Source organism: Berghia stephanieae, chromosome 1 (assembly GCF_034508935.2).
Source record: "Berghia stephanieae isolate SIO BIC M18660-M18661 chromosome 1, UCSD_Bste_1.3, whole genome shotgun sequence".
In the NCBI taxonomy this organism is placed as follows: domain Eukaryota; kingdom Metazoa; phylum Mollusca; class Gastropoda; order Nudibranchia; family Aeolidiidae; genus Berghia; species Berghia stephanieae.
The window spans coordinates 117,333,470-117,353,469 of record NC_088360.1 but is presented as its reverse complement, the minus strand read 5'-3'; the positions used below and the strand labels follow the sequence as shown (position 1 = coordinate 117,353,469).

The following is a 20,000-nucleotide window of genomic DNA, read 5'->3' as shown; positions in this document are numbered from 1 at the left end:
AAATACAGCTCCAGACAAGCAATAGCTGATACTGTCTACTGATGTGAACATGAAAGGTAGAATTTACCGCCTATAAATGGCTTGCCTTTTGGGATATTCAGTGGTTTTGAAGCTGTATAGAATTATCAATAGCACTAAAATGGTATAATACGTTTTTCTTTCTGACTTGAATATTTAAAGTGTGGTATTTATATTATATTATATATCTGTTATATATATTCTATATATATATATATAATATATATATATATATATATATATATATATATATATATATATATACTCGTATATGCACAAAACATGACGCTGTGCCAAAAAGGTCTGTAAAATTCGCCACAAAAGAACCCTAGCACTAAGTTATTCTCAAAAATTAAGGAACTATTCGTTTTTACTCGTATTTATCGGTTGGATGATGTAAAATAAATAAAAACTAGTGATTTGCTGATAGTATAAAAGAAATTATTATTTCTCAAAGGTTAAAAAGTGGAGAGAAGTGGACTTGTACGCGGACAATGGGAAGAGGTCGACTCGGGCGGGGAGAAGTGGGCCAGCTCAGAATACGTTTTCGGTGGATAAGTCTTCTCAACAAATCATCTACTATGTCAATACCGATAATAGAGATATACCCGTGGAAATGGAGCAAATTAAAAAAAATTATAGACTCAAAAGAGTTTTGAAAATATATATAAAGAAACTGAATGATTCGTCAACAAAGGAATAGTTTTGCTTATTCATATCAATACCCCCCAAAAAATTATCATCGAGGATTTAATTTTTTTTTTTTGTCCTTGCAGTTGTACCCTTGAACATAATATAGGAATGAGTAATTTTGCCTTTATCAAAATAAATTATAATGTCTGCTGGAGTAAATTGAAAGAAAATGACAATCGATTTATTTCTAAAGATGAATGGCCTCTAATGAGTTCTGACTTGAATTCAGTGGACTACAACATTTGACAACTTAAGTCCAGTATCTTGAAATCCATTTGTCGGTATCTTGTTTGTCTCAAATATAATAAATTATATTATAGGTAGTGAGTCACATATTATAGTGTCCGTCAAGACAGCATTGGTTTGAATTTGTTGCGATAATTATAATAAAGGCGTCTAGATAGCTCAGTGATGGAACACTGGCCTCACAATCAAAGGGACCTGTATTGATCCGGATTGCAGTCCAATTTGTTAAATCCTTGCCCATCCAGGATTGATTGCGCAGTTGAATCGGTTAGTACTTTGCGATAAGCTACTTTCATATCGAATGGGTAGTCAAAATTGCTATCATCAGTTAAATACTACAGAAATTTGGATCATATTCGGATCCAGGGACCCTATGACCTTGAAGGACTGGTTTATAAGAAATAATTTTAAAAAAACAACAAAAACAATGTTCATGAACATTTTGCATCACCCAACAACATATGGATAGATATAAGAAAAGTGTTGAACTGTCGCACTCTCCTATCACTAATCACCACTGGTGACCTCGCATCGCCTCGCGCCGATACTGTTCCAGTAACCACTGGAATCCTAACATCGCGACAAATCGAACGCGAATGAGATGGAGCAATAATTCAAAACCCACCCGCTTTTTCTGGCGAGGATAATAATATAACTGAATCTGTCTTGATGTTTGAGTCTTTAAAACGAGATTTGTTCTGTGGATGACATTAAAATCATTCCGTGGAAATTCTATTTGTTGGGAAATCTTCAGAAAACTGACTTGATACTCAAGATTCATTTGCAAACGCTACAAATCATTGCTAACTTGCGTACGTGTTGAGTAAATATTTACCTAGTTTTCGACACCACGCAAACATACGATAAAAAGGTAAGTCTTTTTTTCTACTATAATAAAATATTTTTGACATCCCTGTTTAAAATAGTATTTTTAAAGGGTTTAATAGGGCGTTTGACCTTTAAACACACAGGAATACATAGGATCAATACTATTTATAGCTTCGTGTGGCCGTTTGCTATCACCGTACTGTCATGGGCAAACACAGATTAAAGGATTATATAAAATTTAACTTGATAAATTTATACTGTTACGAAATAGTAATTGGATATTGATTTAGATATATCAAATTAAACGCGCTTTGAGCAAAAATAATAGAAATATGTGGTATTTATTAGTGACTCTCATATTCACATCTTTGAACAGGTTTATGGTAGTGTGGTAGGACACCAGGCTTCTTATTTGTATGTCTTTGGTTTGAGTTCTTGGAGATGGATCTTTACTCACATTCTCTTACCGTACTCAGGTGAAACGGTAATCTGACCCGTAAGAGGTTTCGCTGTTTGAAAGAAAATGTAGTAGCGCCTTTCAGGCGTCATATAGCCTATCGTTCTACATGTCAATTGACAATGTTTGCTCGGGACTCCTGTGAATAAGTTTTACGTATTTTAAGTGGAATTTGAGCCATATTAAAGTTCAATGTTTTTTTTTCTCTCTGATAAAGCCATCTACCACCTACGCCATCGTCCTCATCCTGGGCTGTCTTTTCTAGTTCCTACCAGTCATGCATAAGTCATGCGATAACACCGCCATGAGTTATTTTCCAAAAGGATCACATCGTTAATATATAATTTATTGCAAGCTTTTTTAAAATTGTAGTGTATCAAAAGCACAATAAGAATTTTCTTAGACATAGTAAGAACATTCAGAACCATATGGCCCACGCAGTCGGAAATTATCTTGTTTATGTAGCATTAACTCACTCAACCCTAACACCGACTATATCCGTAGTTTACCCGGGGTTTCTTCCACCCCTTTCCTATTTATTACATTTTTCTGAGACAAATTATAGGCTTAGTATCAATGCTAATGTTTCATAATTTTTACATGTTAATGATAGTTGAATAAAACTATCTATGTACATGCTCATTTTTATACATTTTTTCTTATTTTGAAAAGTAGCAAAAATCTCTAGGATTGAGTGAGTTAACGTAATATCAAGTAAAGCTTGCCTATTACCCTTTAGATACAACGCAATTCTATTGCTAATTACTTTCCGTCAGATGTGATACATCTTGATACTTTCCATTGTTGAGAAAACAAATTAATGTTTTCTCATTGCTTGCTATTTGAATTATCTACTAAGTAAGTTATCGGGATCTCCCCCCCCCCCTCACACACACATAACGGTAATCACTATATCCTAAGGATATTAAAAAAAAAAAAAACAGAGGAGAATGTACAAGGTAAACAAGATATCTTTCTCTCGCAATACATAAAGAATAATTCTAAACTAAAATTCTTTTCATCGCTACTTTTTGAAATCTAAATATACGTTGCTGTCTGGGAGGCTGGAATAAGGATAAATGTAAAACGTTGATTAAAACCATCGTCTTGGCTCCTCGTGATCTTATACAATGATGTCTGTTAACTGCCGTACTCTCGAAAATCACGTATTTAAAAATTTGGCCAGAAAACTTGCCCTTCAAATATCGATCGATTTAAATTACCCTCATCTGGGATTTCGCCAAGTCCAAGATTGAGAGTTTTTGCCAAGATGAGGGTCATGATTTAAATAGATCTATAATTTGAAGGACGAGTTTTCTAGCCAAACTTTTCAATACGAGTTTTACCAGAGGACGGTTAAAGATGGCTTTGTTTGTGTTCTGGTTTGTATCTTGTTTCTAAAATGTCACATTTCTATCCATTGTTAGCATCACGAGTTATCATCCTTGGGATTTTGTCGAGGTTTAATTATTTCCTTCAGCATTCTTTGGTCGTCTTAATAGCACAACAGCAAGCTGGTTTGCTAACAATTATTTAGTATTAAACTACGGGTTCAAATAAGAATCGAGTTCGGTGTTTATTTTATTCATTTTTCCAGTTAAAAAAATATAAATCAAATAATCGAAATTTCAAAATTAAAATCTAAAGCTAGAGATTATTTTCTCGTTGACCCATGACTCAAACATTTTATTTTGTGAAAATGTTCTTCTGGTTTCATTTAGAGTAATTCCTTTACAACCGCATCCATTATATTTACTAATAAAGAGAATTGTACATCTTATCTCATGCCCTATACAAGTCCGACTATTTAGTTCTACGAGTTGAGGTCAAAATAATAAACTAATCTTGCAGTATTTCTCTCTTTACAATACTTGTATAGCAGCTTTGGCGTCATAGTTTAAGATTGTGTGCGGGTCATTAGTCGGAAAGCTGCGTGCACATATCTTTTACAGCTTAGATTATTAATATACGATTCTTTCATCTCTTTGTATTTATTAAATGAGTTATTTTTATCGTGGCCAATAACACAACGAGCTTTTGAGTATGTGTACGATAAAAATATTACCAGTTTGATAAATACAAAGAAATGAAAGAATACGATTATTCCATCCATCCAAGTAAGATTATTAGATATTTTATTGGTGTGAAATGAGGTGTAAAAGACAGCTGATTGTTAATCAAAAATAATCTTTGTGAGTGGATGAATACAAATCCAACGATTTTAGTTTAGGGACTATTGTCATTCAAGCAGGAGAAAGATACAAATATAGTGAATAGAAGTACTTATATCATAGCCTTGTTTACAAAATATCTAATAATCATACTTGTAGGGGTGGGTAAAACGTATTCTTTCATTTCTTTGTATTTATTAAACTCGTTATATTTTATCGTGCAATAACACATACTCGCAAGCTGGTTGTGTTATCGGGGACGATAAAAATAACCCGTTTAATAAATACAAAGAGATGAAAGAATCATGTTGTAATGGACAATAATTGAAGGGATTTCTTTAACAACAATGAGCCCGTAACAAATTGAGGTTTTAGATTTGTAAATAAAATAACATTGAAAAAGAACTTTACATACAGCTGTATTACATGACATTTCAATTGTCTAATATTGGTCGAAAATAAAGTTTTTATTGAGTAATCAAAGTTGGGTTCTTTTTATTTCCAAAGAATAAAATAAAAGAAGCTTTATTTATACATCAAAAATACAATTTTTGTTTCATGTTACCAATCACTACAAGCAGCACGCTGATTATGAATGGTAGGGAGCAAAACAAATTACAAGAACACTATAATACCATTATGATGGGCTTTCTTTCCACTCTTCTCTCTCCCCCCCCCCCCCCCTCCTCTCTCTCTTACTCACACACACACACACACACACACACACACACACACACACACACACACACTCTCTCTCTCTCTCTCTCTCTCTCTCTCTCTCTCTCTTTTTTTTCTGTCTCTCTCTGGCCGTATACTTATAACCATGACCTAGTTCACTCCATGTACTTTGCACGTAAATATTATGACAAGAAAATTATAACAATAAGCGGAATTGAACCCCAGTCGCTTGCGTATAAGTTTAATTCTCTATCATTAGAGATGCTATTAAGCCCTCATTGGAAGTGCTGAACACTAATATTGATTAAAGACGACAAAAAACGTAGGGCAAATAATCGGCCAGTGTTGACACTCTCAACCCAATGTTATATATATATATATATATACAAATATATACAAATAAATTAACATTTCTGAATTATTTTATTTAAAAAATCTTCTTCCATTATTTCATGAATAATTCACACAAATGGAAATTTTCTTATTACAAAATGTAGTGAAAACAGTAATTGCAATATCTAGTCGATGTTCGGGTAAATGTTTGAGGTTATTATAACGATTAATTGGTTGAGTTGGTGCATTTCTATCGGCAATTATTGATTGGTTGCCGTTTTCTGCATGTAATGTGGTTAATTATATTGCAAAATTATTTATTTGAATGTACTTCTTATCTTAAAGAATAACTCTGAAATCGTCTTAATGTAATGCGACGTATTTTGTAAGCGATAATGATGATGATAATAAAAATAATAATGATAATGACGATTACAGTAACTGGTAAAAATAAATATACATAAACAAAACAAATTAATGATAATAATGATAATATATAATTAAATAAATAATAATAATAATAATAATAATAATAATAATAATAATAATATAATAATAATAAATGATGATGATGATGATGACGATAATAATGATGATGTTTATTTATCATGATGATGATGATAATGATATGATAATAATAATAATAATGATAATAGTAGCAATAACAACAAAAACAACAATAATAATAATAATAATAATAATAATAATAATAATAATATAATAATAATGATAATAATAATAATAATAATAATAATAATAATAATAATAATAATAATAATAATAATAATAATATTATTTTATTAAATTATTATTATATATTATTATTATTATTATTATTATTAATTATTTTTTTATATTATTATTATTATATTATTTCATTACTATTATGATTGCATCATAAAATAATAAAACTGAACTTAACACTATTATTTCTTTAAACACCTTTACCTTCAGACTCAGAAATTCTACGTTCTAAACGTCAATGCTGATTTTTATGCTATTATTATTGTTTTTGTTTTATTTGGGGCGTGAGGGCTGATGTGGATGCATTAAAATATGATCGCAATCTTTTGAAATGTACATGTAATTCATACGACGATGTTTCAGTATTTTCAAGAGTGTAAGTTTTACCACCATTTTCAGATATCAAGTCATGAGAAGAAAAAATAGAGAAACATAATTAAAAATCAATATTAGATCTCGGCAAAAATGGGGCTAATGGCACCAATTTTCCAAATACTATTAATAGAACTATTAATACGGTATGTATGGTGAATATTGTAAGGTGGAATAAGAATGTTGAAAATAACAGGGATTGAAGTGAGTAGAAAAGTGCCAGAAGACAATAGAGAATAAATTCTTCGCGGCGATTGGGGCTCGAACCTACGACCTTACTGTCACGACAACTGAGCCTGGCCGAGAGAGGGACGCTATACAGTCGACGCCATCCATCAAGCCACAAAAAGCGGTTTCAAACGTAGTATCTTTCCAAAGTCCGTCTCCCGGCTTCTTGAGGTCATGGGTTCAACCGTAGCAATCGTTATGTTATAGCCTGATACTGAAATCCAAAAGGACTGGCAGTTTGACGTCATTATTTAGTTTTTGCACCGCCTAGTTGTCGTTAGTAGAGCTCATGGAAACAAGTTATTTCATTGGTGGAACTATTGAATACAACTCACGATTTGTTTTCTTTTGTGGCAAAAGACTGGCATTTTGACGTCATTTTTTGGTCAGTATCAGGCCATAACTTTACGAAGGCCAAGGTCAGGCTATAACATAACGATGGCTACGGTTCAACACACACAAACTCAGCAGAGACTTGTTTACAAGCGAGCAACCCGTATTAAAACACCTTATTGTCATATACTGTTATAAGAAAGGTTAAGAAACCAAAAATGTCATATTTTACACTTTATCATATATGTAAAAGGGCCTTAATTTGGACCAAGTGATCCTAAAATGCCTTTAGTAACTATATATTGGACATTACTTATTGCATATTCTTTGAGATAAAAATATTAAAAATGGAGAAGCAAATAAAGTCATAGGAGAAAGTTTTAAAAAAGCAAAATATATAAATAAAATTATAAATGAGTACATAACTAGATTATAAAAATAATAAAAACAAACATCCATTCTCATTATTGAATATTACTATTTTTTAAATTGAGCTGAAATTGAGATTTTATATAACGCAATATTCATTAAACGTGCTGAAAACAGCAACATTTAACTTGTAGGACGGACATGAGGCCTGTTAGGCGATATTACAATTTTTTAGGACAGAGACAACGCTGTTGACGGCCAGGTACTCATTTTACACCCGAGTACGGTGAGAGAATACGAGTAGAGAGTCTTTTATAAGGACTCAACTACGCGCCGAGAGAAGCTCGAATCCAGGACCTTCCGATCCGAATCATACTACAAGACCACATAGCTGCCCTCGTCTAGGCTAAAAACTCTCAAAACTGGGAACTTGCGAGGCCATTTATATCGATCGATATTTGAAGGACGAGTTTTCTGGCCTTTTAAAAATAAATATGTGTTGTTCCAGCGTACGACAGCAGTTAACTGATTAAATCAAAAACGTCCCTTTCGGCATGTGGTTACCACAACGAATACCAGATTGAAGCTGGGGGTGTCACATTTGGTGTCGGTGGTCAAAAAGGACCATTTATTATTATTATATTTTATTGTGAACACGTCACACGATGTTGACCGGAATAAGTGATCGGATGGATGGATGAAGGTAAAAATGTGGCCACAGGGTGTCAATGAGTACCTGATAATATGCAATTGTAGTTTTTGCAAACGTGCTGGTATATAAAAGGGTACCATACAAAGTGTCTTTAATATGACCTACTGGTGGGACTAAATATAACGTCGTGAAGGGCATTGGATATTGTCAATTCATATTAAATAAATAGCGACATAGATGTAAGCATTCATTACTTTTAGTCAGCCCTATCTCCTCTGAGGTGGGTTTGAAGAGCTATTTGTCGTCATTACAAATAAATACTGGTTTTACTGCATTCCTTCCTTATAAGTTATAACCAGAGCTGACCAAGAGAAATGTCGTGTCTATATACCTACCTTTAAAATATTTCTAAAAGCATTTAATATCTCTCTCACATTTTGTGATTTGGGGGGGGGGGGGGGGTATTATTTTTTCATCCGATTTGGATAAATAAAATTGTTATCATCCTTCGTGTACTGGTAACATTTTCTCCAAAACATTTGGGTTATCTGATGTTTTTCTTTTCAATAAATAAAAATATGAAATGACTGGGAAGCGTTTTAAATTGAAATCTTAAACTGGTAGAAATGGCTGGCAGAAACATTTCCGACTTACTGCGGAATCGAAAAACGTTCAGGAGTACCGATTTGAACCACCTACCTTGAAATTTGCGCAACTATGTTTATAAACACAAAATTATATATTATTAAAATTTGAAATGCACTGCTTGACATTTGACATATTGCAGCATTTAGAGTGAATGAATGAGGCATCGATTAATATATTTAGATCATGCTCAGTTGTTTTAAATCGATGTAAAATCAAATTACAATCATACCATTGGAATAGAGACATTTAATTTAACAGAAGGGAATTTTTATTTTTACAAAATAACATATTTTGTATCTAATCAAATGGGAGTATTTTTTTTACTTATTAGCTTGATATTTGTCCATTTCCTCTTAGAGGGTTTTTATACTAATACTTAGAGCAAAACATTATTACAGAATCAACCAAAAGTGGATGGTTCCGTTTTGTAGTGTCATGTATGTCTCCTCCAAAATGTCATGGTCGAATGAGCGTTCAAGAGCTAACTCGACTACATTCATAAAATAAAGATGTGATAAATAAGGCCCCAGAATTTACTAGTTACTTTTAAAAAATGACGAGTTGGTTTAAGATGATGTGAATATAGAAAGATTAAATCTAATTAAATGAATATTATTATAAATAAAAACTGATCACATTTACAAATGATAACATGACAATATTATGTGACTTCTGTGACCTTGAGGGTAATATTGTATGGACTTGAGAGGTCCTACATCCAGACAAAGGGTACTTTCATCAAGACCCGGATCCGACAATCTCGACAGTTTATGGTGGCAAAGGTGACCATTGAAGTTCCGGCGTCTTGATAGTGGATTCAAATAATGGAGTTTTCCACCAAGCCCCGATAATAAGATATAAATCTTTAAGATATAAGTGGTATGAGGAGTGGAGTGGTCTGGCCGTCAAGTTATTGAGAGAAGTGAGTAAGGAAGATTAAATCGATAAGCTTTTATAATAAGTGGCTACGTGACAGAAGGTAGAAAGAAAAGTATTTACAAATTTGAAATGAATTCAAAGAGAAGGTTATTAAGGGAAAGACAATCCAATATTAGAAGGTAACGTTTTTCTAAGCTCACCAAAATATAACTGGAGTGAGATGAACTCCGTTCTTATGTATATATTACTAAAATTAAACTTTAATAATATAAATGTTAATCATCGTTATGTGATCTCACTTTATAAAGTGTGAATTAAAAACAGCAATGGCAACTTCATAATTTTGATCGACGTGAACATAACACGCATTTACAAATTTCTATTATGGGTGTGTATAAACATTGTTATAATGGAGAATGTTTTGTATAAGAATGAGATTATTTACAATCGATACCACAGTGAAACCATAACAATTTGGATCGTCTTAATGAGTACAAGTAAACGTGTAGCCTTCTAAATTATATTGATATGTATGTGAAGTTTGAATAACAGAAAACTAAACTTTAAAAAACAATTTTATTCACTATTTAAAAAGAGCAAGCTCATTATAATTCAAAATAAATACTAGGAACAGGAAAAATGTAGTGTTTTTCTATATATATATATATATATATATATATATATATATATATATATATATCTACTTACTACATAGTAGATCAATGGTTGTACACAATCTGTCGTAATACATTTCATTTTAAATGAATAAATTTCCTTATACATGTACAATATCGTTCAAAACTGCATTTCCATGCAAATGCTCAGATTTCTTCTGTTTGATAAGAAAAAATACTATGTATTTAGTAGTAGTAGTAGTAGTAGTAGTAGTAGTAGTAGTAGCAGTAGTAGTCGTAGTAGTAGTAGTAGTAGTAGTAGTAGTAGTAGTAGTAGTAGCAGTAGTAGTAGTAGTAGTAGTAGTAGTAGCATCAGTGGTAGTAGTAGTATTAGTAGTAGAAGTATTGGTAGTAGTAATAACAATAATAATAATAATAATAATAATAATAATAATAATAATAATAATAAAATAATAAGTATAGTAGTAGTAGAATAGTAGTAGTAGTAGTAGTAGTAGTAGTAGTAGTAGTAGTAGTAGTAGTAGTAGTAGTAGTAGTAGTAGTTGTTGTTGTTGTTGTTGGTGTTGTCGTATTAGTAATAGTTGCAGTAGTGTAAGTAGTTTATAATTGTTCAACTTTCTTAATTATTTAATAATGGATTAAGGTAATGTAACCAGTGTAAAATTTTAGATCATGAACTTTTACAATTTGATTCGAGAAATCTGTAGCAAACGAAAAGTAAATGAAACGTACAGCCTCTTTCAAAACAAAAGATTAAAAACATCGATTTTTTGCATGACTATAGTGGTTTGAACTTATGTGACAGTAAAAAAAAAAAAAAAAGATGTAAAAACTAAACGAAGTAATGGGAGCGTTCCTCAGACACCAGAATAAAAAGCTTTTAGGCACCACCCACCCCCTATTTGTAAACACATTATTAACCTCTCCACTAACGTTATGTGCTGAAATTTCTATACGTGAATCTGACCTTATTAATTTTGTTTGTTTTTGTTGCTCTACATTTCAAATATAATAGTCTATTGAGGTCGCCTTGCTGCAAAGTGGTAGATCATCTAACCGGGAAACATGAAAGATTTTTGATTTCTCTTAATAATGGAAACAATGAATATCGCATTTTAAAACAAGTAACACGATGCCCAATGGGGAACCTGTCCGGTCCAAAACCCTTCTTCTATTGCACTAAAAAACCCAGATAAAATAACCAAAATAAAAATACCAACAAAAGGAAAGAAACAACCAACTGTATAAATAAACAAACACAAGCATACAAAAAGAACAAAAAGTAATAGTAAAGATAACTATAAATATGATGCGTAAATTCAAGACCGGGAAGAGTGGAGTAGGCTACATCTATTCAGGATGAACACATAAGAATAGTGTTATAATGTCCCAGAACGACTTATTATTATTGTTGCTGTTTCTGTTATTATCATTATTATTATTATTGTTATTATTATTAAAACTAGAGCATTTAAATAGCACAATAACCACTAAACGTGCTCAGAGCGCTTTCCAAGGGTTCCCTATCTAATAACAACACGTAACATGTAGAACGAGACATGACGCATGTTCGGCGATATTACATTTTTTTGGGACAGAGACAGTGCTGTCAAAGTCCAGGTACTCATTTTACATCTGAGTATGGTGAGAGCAAGGACTCAACTATGCGCCTATCGAGGCTCGAACCCAGGACCTTCCGATCCGAAAGCGAGTGTCATACCACAAAACCAAATAGCATTATTATTATTATTATTATTATCATTATTATTATTATTATTATTATTATTATTATTATTATTATTATTATTATTATTATTATTATTATTATTATTATTATTATTATTATTATTATTATCATCATTATTTATTATCATCATTATCATCTATTTCAAACAACAACAAAAACACAAACAACAACAAATATAGGCGACATAAACGGCATAATGATTTTACAATTATAGACAATTTTACGCTATCAATACTCATGAGATTTCATTACAATCCAAGCGTTAATGTTTTACTGAGAGCAGCGTGATAGATCTAAATGGAGAGCGTTGAAATATCACATGGGTGGGCATATCTGTATGATTTTCCGTTTCATTAAGTTTTATCATTATCTAAAAAAATAATCAAACGAATAAAGCACAGCAGAAAAGAAAGTACTGGATAAATAGGAAATCAAATGTAGCAAAAAGTAGAAAAAATGATATGCAAAAACTCACCAAGGACCAGAATGTATTTCTTTATTACTTTTTTTTGAAATGTATTTAAACGAATTTGTAATTTCCTTCAAGTATGCTGTGATCTGTTTTGGAGACGTGACAATTTCATGTTTTTCTAGATATCGGTTTGTCGTATCTAGTCTACTAAAACTACAATGATTTTTTATAGATCTGTGAAGTCTTTGGGAAATTCCTTTTCATTTAACACAATTTTGAGCTTGTTTTATTTTTATTTTAGAATCTTTTTTTACCTTGAGTATTTTAAAACTCCAAATGTTCTCCGGTGATTCTATGGATTCCAAAAGATAGCTTTAGAGTGTTAACTCATATTCTATCAAGACGTTTTTTCAGTATAACACTAAGACAATAACCATAACAATTTGGTCATTATCAGAATTGTACGAAGCGTTGTATATGTTTTAAATCTTCTTCGCCGTTTAAAATGAATTTAGGTTAATTTTGGCAAAATGTCTTTGAATCGTGTGTTTTTCTCGTATTGTAGTATTACGCCAAAATGAATGTTCAATAGAGGAAAAATAAAAATTGAAATTGAAAATGAAAAAAAAACCTCTCTGTTTCATACTCGCTTTTTCAGATTTCAATTAAATAAATATCCTAAGCATGTCTAAATCAATTTTTTATTTTATCTTTGATCGTATACTTTTGGACGTCAGTTTTTCATATTAAGAATAAATCGACTTGTATTCATTTACAAGTCTGATAACCGAAATTGTAATGGTTTAATTCTTGAAATGGATATATTTTCAAATCAACACAAATTAATATAGTCCATTACAACAATGTAATGAACAAGCCCATAATTAAAAAAAAGGCCAAAATATATGTTAAAAAACGTGGCCATTCGCTTTTCCTTTGGGATTTTCTAAAGCTTCATTAGTAGAGCGCCAAACGACATACCGGATCCAATTCTGTGATATGCCACATGTTTCTGATCTTCCCAGCAAAGAACACACAGAGTTGAGCCTGATTTAGATATGATGGAATATATTTTACGATAGATCAGAGCTGTTGAAAACACTTTGAAACTAGAAAAACCGAGATTAAGAACAACTCAATATGTATTTCATCGCTCTTAACTTCTACTTTTCTTTTGTATTTTCTATGAGTCGTTTGAAATTATCGGAGTCTGGAACTTAAATGACTCGGTCTAGCTAAATGAGATAATTTTATTATAAACCAATCAAACGAACAATTCCATTCCACAATAATGATGATAATACTATACTATACCATTTTATCAGTATTCAGAAGTTGAGGTTTGATCCCCTGTCGAGGAGACTGATTTTTGGGGATTTTTTTATCTTTTGTGTTTCTTCCTTGCTTTGTCCCGCACTAATTCAAACACACTTTTCAGATCTTGATGTTACACAACGGTAACGTTTTCACTCTCCTTTCTGTCAAAACCTCTAACGCTACATCAATGCTGTGAATTTGATCAACAAGAAATGAAATAAATTTGTAAAGAAAATGTTATTTTTAGGTTGCTACTCCATTGTACATTAATAAAACATTTTTTAAAAATTGACCAAAAAAACGTTTCTGTCACATTACATATTCATCGATTAAATGACTCCCAACTTGTGAAGTATTCTCAATTCTGAAGACTCTTTATTCTTAAGCTTCTTAAAACTCTGGAGTCTGAAATAGTCTTGTGTTAAAGACGAATTGTCAGCTTGGGGATAATTTTAATCGATTGATAGATAATTTAAAACATTTTCTGACCAAAATGACAAAAAGTGTTTTGTCATTGTAAGGCAGTAATACCTGTTTGTAGGATACTGAAGCAGAGATTTCTACATATCGATTTATTATTGAATAAGGACACCCTCCACCGCTTCAACGGGGAAATGGAATGCTCTGAGGAATCTCCCAGCGTCAACAATTCTCAGACATTCAATTAGAGAATGACTGGACGTATCCACGCAACAGTGTTTGGATTATTTTAAGGATTATTGAAGGGATTGAATAAAGACACATCTCTGTAATTCAATTATCACGCATTTTCTTTTGGACGTTGTTTTCTTTTGACTTAAAATACCAATAAGGATGTTGAATGGGATAACGTAGGCCGTATGATGAACTCGTGCAACGCTTGAAGTTTGATGGGAGATACATTATTTACGATAAAGAAGGAAATCATTTTAAAATGATGATTTGATACAGTTATTGGTAAAATGTAGATTGATATATAAATAGATAGAAGGATATATATATATATATATATATATATATATATATATATATATATATATATACATATATATATATGTAGACAGATAGATAGATAGATAGATAGATAGATAGATAGATAGATAGATAGATAGATAGATAGATGCATACATAGATAGATAGAAAAATAGTTAGATAGATAGATTGGTGAATATAATGTGCGGCTATGTGGTCTAGTGGTATGACACTCGCTTTCGGATCGGAAGGTCCTGGTTCGAGCCTCGCTCGGCGCATAGTTGAGTCCTTGGAAAAGACTCTTTACTCACATTCTCTCACCGTACTCAGGTGTAAAATGAGTACCTGGCCGTTAACAGCGTTGTCTTTGTCCGAAAAATTGTAATATCGCCTAACAGGCGTCATGTCTCGTCCTACATGTTAAATGTTGCTGTTGACCAGGGACCCCTTGTAAAGCGCATTGAGCACGTTAAGTGGATATTGCGCTATATAAATGCTCAATTTTTTTTTTTTTTTTTTTTTTTAATATATATATGGGTAGATAAATATAGACAGAAAGAGAGCTAGAGTGATACTTAGAACGATTAGACATAATTATAAACATATTACTTCGAGACGAATACGACGCTTACATTTGGTTTATGATTTCACAAATACAATGGAATACTTTTTCTTGAATAAATGAATAAATGATGATAAAATAAATGAATATATAAAAATAGATAATACAGATTTGTAGCTTTTCAGCGTAGGTTTGGATCGATTTTAGTCGACGGTCCTCACAACCTTCATAAAGATGAGGAAGAATTGTAAGCAATTAGAGTCAAGTTACTAGATTGTTCCAGAATATATTTCGCATGAATAAAAGATAAGAAATGAATTGTATTTTTATATCAAATGACCTACATATGACGTGCACTTTTTTGGAAGTCTGATAACACGATTCATTATGCATTCATTCTCAAAAATGACGCAATATATTGTCCATTACAACAATGTTAAACTAGGCCCATAAATGCGTTTGGATTGAATAATGACATTTATATATTATTTGAACACAACGGAGCAGGAATACACCCTACGTCCTCTATATCTACAAAGATTGCTATGTTTTCTTTGGGGCAGAACATTTGATCTAGTATATAGCATACCAAAGTCATGAAAAGAAATATAGGTACCTTATCAAATCTCTTAAAGTTCCCGATCGAAGGATCTCCATCAATTCAAGACTTCTGGATCCTTAACACTTCTCAGATGAATTCAATAATATTCTTTTTCTTTTTACTGTGACGAAATGAATACACTTGATGTTTTAAAACATAAACGTTTATATAGAGCATTTTTACGGAAACATCAAGCCAAATGTGATCACGGTGTTTCATTCATCTATCCCCCAGTAGTGTATACGAAAGCAAGTGAATATATTTAATCAGTGCAAGACATGTCTTAGGTGGCTTTTGCGCGCTTACAATATCAATCAGAGCCATTAGTCGGGCAGATCGTAATCCATGTAGAATATCCACATGACGAGCAGCATCGATTTGTTTAGCTGTGAGACGAGATATTTGTATTGTAGAATGTATCTGGATGAACACAACAAAAGATATTGTAAGAAAGCTCGTATAAAATGGGTGCTTAATGCTGTACTTTATATATATATATATATATATATATAATATATATTATATATATATATATATATATATATTTATATAAATTATGTGTGTGTGTTTGTGTGTGTGTGTGTGTGTGTTTTAAACGCCCCCACTTTTAATTTACACAATATGGAGAGAATGTTATGTTCTATTTATCAAACAGTTGCTGTTATAATTCTAAACGGGCTCACCATCGATTCTCTAAGGAATGATTTAATCCAAAATAACAATTCTGAATCAACTGAAACTGGACCGAGGAATTTTGTTGAACGGGGCATTCGCTGAATCTTGTTGCTGTTTAGTATACTTAGGTATGGATTACTCAATAATTTTAAAGGATCTGCTTGTTTGTTCTGTCCTGTTTGTATAAGTTTGTTTACAGAGTATTCCCCTTAAATCCACAGATTGCTTGTTGAAACTTATTTTATTGTCAGTTGTCTGAAATCAATGAAAAGAATATGCTCACCCGACGTGCGCTTATGTGCAGGTCTGATAACCCAATTCCATATGGGTTCATTGCTGTAATGGAAATCTAAAATAAATGACGCAAAACAATGTTAAACTAGGCCCATAAGCGGGTTTGGATGTCAGTCATGCATGCATGTACACGTCGGCTCACTCAAAAGAATGAATTATAACTAAGATCATCACAGATATTCAGATTTGCCTACTATTACGAAAGATTCGTAGAATTACGAAATTTAGGCTTCTATTTCAGAACTTCATGAGCATCTCTAAATCAATAAAACTTATTTAAAATGAAAGTTGACGCCAGACTTCATAAGTTTAGGGATATATAAGTGTTATTAATTTATTAATCGTGAGGATTAACTGTTGATTTTTAAAGTTAACTATAGCAACTACATTTTTTATCTCTTAAAGATTACGCATTTTAAAATGTTCAAATTGGCAGGTCTGCTTTTTGTCATTCCTCATGTTATGATAATCAAAGGTCTGATCCGCCCAAAATCAAATAAAACATGGTGCCCAAAGCTCGTATGTAGACTTCAGAGGCTTGATTCACCGATCGTGAAAATCGAGACTTCAGAGGTTTGATCCACCGATCGTGAAAATCGAGACTTCAGAGGTTTGATCCACCGATCGTGAAAATCGAGACTTCAGAGGTTTGATCCACCGATCGTGAAAATCGAGACTTCAGAGGTTTGATCCACCGATCGTGAAAATCGAGACTTCAGAGGTTTGATCCACCGATCGTGAAAATCGAGACTTCAGAGGTTTGATCCACCGATCGTGAAAATCGAGACTTCAGAGGTTTGATCCACCGATCGTGAAAATCGAGACTTCAGAGGTTTGATCCACCGATCGTGAAAATCAAGACTTCAGAGGTTTGATCCACCGTCATCGAAATACTGCCTTACTCTGAAAAAATACCAACACATTGTAAAAAGTTTGACCAGAATACTCATCGTGCAAATATCACTTGATTAAAATGACCCTTATCTTGACAAAAATACACTCAAACTCCGAAATATTTGACAGGATGAGAGTCATTTAAATCCATCATTATTTGAATGACGAGTTTTCTGGTCAAAATTTTGAAAACAGTTGTATTTTTATATTACGGTAGAATATGGCTTAGATCTTCATCAGGTTCTATTTTATCTGCCAGTTTGGAATTGTCAAGATGTGTGACGTGTATCTGAATAACTTAACTGTCTTGATTTTTCAGGCACTGTAGCATACATTTCTATTGATGATTCCCGTAACTAACATCGGTTTATTTTTCTCACTAAATAAGCTTTCTCTCACCGAGAATGGCATCCGTATCGTTCAAATAAAAATCTGCTTGAAATAATGCAATGTCACTCGGGAAACACGTTTCTGATACCGAAAGACAGGACCATCAATCTCAGACTCGACAATCTCATTTAAGCAACTATACATTAATCTGTTCACGTCACAAAACCTATATAATGGATAAAGAGATAAATCTCAATTTCAAATAACTATTAACCTGGGTCACGAATACGTGACAGGATCAATAAGATCTTCCTTCAGGGCATGACTTACTCTACCTTTCTTGGGTTCAAGATTGCTATGCTAAGAGCCAACAGGTCGACTAGACCTGGAATGTATATATTTCTCTAGACAGGACGATACAACTAGAGCATTTATATAGTGCAATATCTACTAAAGTTGCTCAAAGCTCCTACAAGGGTTTACTAGCCAACAGTAACATTTAATATGCAGGTCGAGACATGATGCCTGTTAGGCGATTTACAATTTATTTTCAGACAGAGCCAACGCTATTAACGGCCAGTTACTAATTTTGCAACCAAATGCGGTGAGAAAATGTATGTAACCAGCTTTTTCCAAGGACTCAATTATGCCCCCTCTCGGAGCAGGACTCGAGCCCTGGACCTTCCGGTCCAAAAGTTAGTGTCATACCACAAGACTACATAGCCGCACAATAGGGAATGAGATTAGCGGAAGAGTATCGTCCCTTGATTGGAAGTCACGAGCTGAAAAGTTATTAGAGAGGGAACGTCATGTTGGTTGTGCGGCATGAGACACTTCACCGAAAGCGAGGACGAGAGAGACGCATGCGCAAAACCATTTTGACGTTCTCTCTGTAAGGTGACGTCCAATCAAGGGACGCTTGTCTTCAGCTAATCTCATTCCCTATATTCTATCGCAAACTACTTCCCGCCAGATAAGTAACTAAATCCAGCTTCCTCAAATACTTTTCAATGATAGAGAGGACAGGTAAAGTCCCGATGTAACCCTAATTTGAACTTGTTCCTTTGGCACGGGAGTCCGCTGTTTTATTGATTGAGAATTCTTCAATAAAACAAAGAAATAAACATGTTTCATCTCAAGCAACCAGAATACATGGAACATTTGGCAAATACCATGCTTTGATTGGCTATCAAAACTGAAAGAAAAACAAACACTGAATTTCTACAACCTAATCCCATGCTTTGGTAATTTTCATACTTTGAAAAAGAAATACTGGTAACTCTTTGGAACGATTTACGAGAACTATAATATATAGTTTCTCGTAACATTGTTAAAGCCATATTAACTCCTCTGATGAGTGTGGAAAATAAAATTGTTGATATAAATTATGACGTAGAGATCACAATAACAATTAGTGATAACGCCATACTTAAAATAGCCTTCAACAGTCATGATGTCACTTCCCTCGTAATGACGCATAGAAACTTAGTAACTGGCTCTAAACTATCGGAACAATGGCGGACGCCCTTATGAAATATTTCTCCGACGAGCATAAAAGTGCATCCAGAGGAGAAAACATTATAAATATGATCATGTTTTGAATTTTATACATTCTGATCACATGACATATGAAAAGTTCTAGCCAGCATGAAGAATAAAAAGTATCGATTTTCTTTGTTTAGAACTACGGTGCTCGCCGTTGCTGGGCGACGTGACATCATACTATTGAATCCAATTGCTGTGAAGCTTCACCTCCATCTTCCTCCGCCGTAAAGAGATCACAAAACTATGTTTCGAAAAGTATTCAATATTTCCTAGTTTTCAAGCATAAACTGTTGTTGGACTGGTTCATTGACCACACGGTATAATGTGAAAGTCCAGCCATCAGAATATGCTGTGTCATACTTTGTCATGGGACTATAAATAATCATGA

General features: G+C 32.8%; 1 protein-coding gene across 1 annotated transcript in view; it reads left to right on the top strand.

Moving 5' to 3' along the window:
* Positions 1 to 1,632: 1,632 nt before the first annotated feature.
* Positions 1,633 to 20,000, top strand: part of LOC144962869 (uncharacterized) — a 186,010-nt gene continuing 167,642 nt past the window's right edge. The window contains exon 1 of the mRNA XM_078896227.1: positions 1,633 to 1,828. The gene's annotated coding sequence lies outside the window, so the exon portion shown is untranslated. The remainder of the gene's footprint in view (positions 1,829 to 20,000) is intronic.